General features: G+C 39.6%; 1 non-coding gene across 1 annotated transcript; it reads left to right on the forward strand.

The window, feature by feature from the left end:
* The first annotated feature begins 1521 nt into the window (after positions 1-1521).
* On the forward strand, positions 1522-1685 carry LOC115872532. The gene has a single exon (XR_004047924.1). It is a non-coding gene; the product is annotated as a U1 spliceosomal RNA (small nuclear RNA).
* Positions 1686-3392: the final 1707 nt, after the last annotated feature.

The following is a 3392-nucleotide window of genomic DNA, read 5'->3' on the forward strand; positions in this document are numbered from 1 at the left end:
CCTATTCACAGCAACCTTATGTGCAACAGAACTAAATACAGCCTGGTCCAGCACCATCCTCACAATTGTTCTTATGTTTGAGCCCTTTGTTGTAGCCATCGTGTCAAACCATCTTGTTGAGGGCTTTCCTCGTTTTGCTACACTTTTACTTTACCAAGCATGATGTCATTCTCCAGAGACTGGTCTCTCCCCAACAACATGTTCAAAGTACGTGAGATGAAGGCTCACTGTACTTACCTCTAAGGAACAATCTAGCTGTACTTCTTCCATGACAGATTTGTTTGCTCTTTTGGCAGCCCATGGTACTTTCAATATTCTTGGCCATCACCACAATTCAAATGCATCATTTCTTCCTCAGTCTTCCTTATTCAATGTCCAACTTTCACGTGTATAAGAGGTGATTGGAATGGAAGGATAGGCTAACATTATTACTTGGGGGCAATGCATCCAGGGTTTTAAGTTCAAGCCTTTGTTTCTGTATCACACCCTACATCTGAAGGCACGTCTCCTTATCATTAGGCAGGTCTTCTGATTTTTTGGAAGGCAAATGAAAAGGCTAGAGTTATAATAACCATTTAGCAATAGTAGTTCTTGAATAATTGTGCCCCTCTTATTGAAAATTATTGCTTGACCCAAAAATTCCTATTAAGAGTCTCCTTGGGCTTGACAATACACCTGGGCATCTAAACACTCTAGAAGGTCTTTACCTTGATGTAAAAGTCAATTCTGCTTCAGTCAAATGCATCAGGGAATCCTTTAAAGCCTTCTCACAAGGAGACAGGGCTACCAAAGACCATGCACTTAGTTTAAGGGAAATTTAGAGAAATTATAACATTGAGATACCACAAAAAATATTGCTGGGGCTTAGGACGAAGTGAGGCAGTCAAATATGAAAGTAACATTTGCATATGCTTTTCAGGGGTGTAGAGTTAATATCATGAAATACGGTAAATATTGGTAGTCAACTGCAATTGGACATCAGTGAAAAGGAAGTCATAGATTCCAGTCTTAAAGAACTCACCAATGAAGACTTTTTGGACCAAGAGTAGTAGATGATAGCATATGAAGAAGACTGGGTTCTCAAAACTCCAGAACTGAAAATATTTTGATGAATGAGTTAACTGAAAACCTTTATCTCATTGAGGCAGGAATGATAAAAGTTAGAGGAGCAAATCCTAACGCAGGGAGAATCCTCATAGTTTATCACTACACATGAAATACAGGATAGGTCATCCATAGAGATAATGAATAGATTAATAGTTCCTTAGGGCTATGGCAGCGGAGGTTGAGAATTATAAGAGAAATAATATTAATGGGTACAAGAGTGAAGAAAATGTTCTAAAACATGGTGCTGATGATCACACAACTCTTTTTAATATATTTAAACTATTGAATTGTATAGTGTGTGAATTATATGCCAATAAAATGTTAAAAATGAAACTATCATTAAATACTTAAACACAAACAAAGATTATCACAAAATTATCTAAGGACTCAACTGCGATAAGACCATTTGTGAGAATACTTACCTGGCAGGGGAGATACCATGATCACGAAGGTGGTTTTCTCAGGGTGAGGCTTATCCATTGCACTCTGGATGTGCTGACCCCTGCGATTTCCCCAAATGTGGGAAACCCGACTGCATAATTTGTGGTAGTGGGGGACTGCGTTCGCGCTCTCCTCTGGGGGGAAAAAAAAGACCATTTGTGAGAAAAAAAAGAAAAGCTCTATAAAACCTCTCATGATGCCTATTTCAAGAAATTTAATTTAGCAGTAAACTGTGTGGATCATAACAAATTATGAATAATATGGAAAACAATGAGAATTTTGGAACCGTTAATTATGTCCATGCTGAATCTATACATAGACCAAGAGGCTATCATTACAGCAGAACAAGGGGATACTACATGGTTTAAAATTAGGAAATGTCACTGGGGCGAAACACTAAGGGTGTGCAACAGAACAGCAAGGGTAGCAAAGAAATGAATTACCGGGGGAATACCAAAAATTGACTTTGGGGCCAGGGCATGGAACCCCATCAGATTTTACTGGAAAATACTCCTAACGGTCAACAAACAGACCTGGAACTAGTTATAGGCTTGTCTTTTTTTGTTCTTGGTTTTTTATTGTTGTTGCTGTTTTCTTTTCTTTTGTTGCTTTGTCTTGTTTTTGTGCTAATTATTGTCTCTGCATGTCTACCTAGATAAGATAGGTGGGATAAACAATCCAGAGGACAAAAGAACAGGACCCACGGTTCTGTGGGGGGCGGGATACAGGAGAGGGGGAGGCGAGGAGGAAAGGAAGTGGGTGTTAACTAACCCAGGGTCAAGGGAACAACAAATGATCTAATATCGGTAGCAAGGGGATTGTGGGATGCCTGGTAGGACTTAATTAAGGGCAATGTAACCAAAAGGATTACTGAAACCCGAATGAAGGCTGAACATGATAGTGGGTCAAGAGGAAAGTAAAAGGAAATAGAGGAAAGAACTAGAAGGCAAAGGGCATTTATAGAGGTCTAAATACAGGCATGTACATATGTAAATATATTTATATATAATGATAGGGAAATAGATCTATGTACATATATTAATAGGTTTAGTATTAAGGTAGCAGACAGACATTGGGCCTCCACTCAAGTACTCCCTCAATGCAAGAACACTTTGTTCTAATAACCTGGCTTTCCATGATGCTCACATTCCCAACATTATCATTGAAGACAAAATGGGTGCATAAGCAAATGTAGTGAAGAAAACTGATAGTTCCTGGCTAACAAAAGATATAGCACACACACAAAAAAAGATATAGTGCCTTGGGTCTTAAAGTCTTAATGATAAACAAGCGGTCATCTAGCTGAGAAGCAACAAAGTCCACATGGAAGAAGCTAACCAGCTTGTGTGATCATGAGGTATCTATGGGATCAGTTACCAGGCATCAAAGACCCAGAACAAAAAATCATATCATTGTGAATGAGGGAGAGTGCAGAGTGGAGACCCAAAGCCTATATGTAGACAACTGGACATCCCCTTACAGAAGGGTCACAAAGAAGAGATGAGCCAGTCAAGGTGCAGTATAGCACTGTTGAAGCATACAACTTTCCTCTAGTTCTTTAATGCTTCCTCCCCCAACTATCATGACTCCAATTCTACCTTACAAATTTGGCTAGACAAGAGCATGTACATGGGTACAGAGCAGAGCTGGAAACACAGGGAACCCAGACAGATACCCCCCTCTGGACCGATATTTAGAGTAGTGATACCAGGAGGGGAAGGGGAAGGTGGGGGGAGAAAAGGAGAATCAATCACAATGATCTATATATAACCCCTCTCAGGAGGATGGACAATAGAAAAGTGGGTGAAGGGAGGCATTGATCTGTATAAGACATGAAAAAATAA

This window comes from Echinops telfairi, unplaced genomic scaffold (genome assembly GCF_000313985.2).
Source record: "Echinops telfairi isolate 266 unplaced genomic scaffold, ASM31398v2 ScPeMD7_7424;HRSCAF=8462, whole genome shotgun sequence".
NCBI lineage: Eukaryota > Metazoa > Chordata > Mammalia > Afrosoricida > Tenrecidae > Echinops > Echinops telfairi.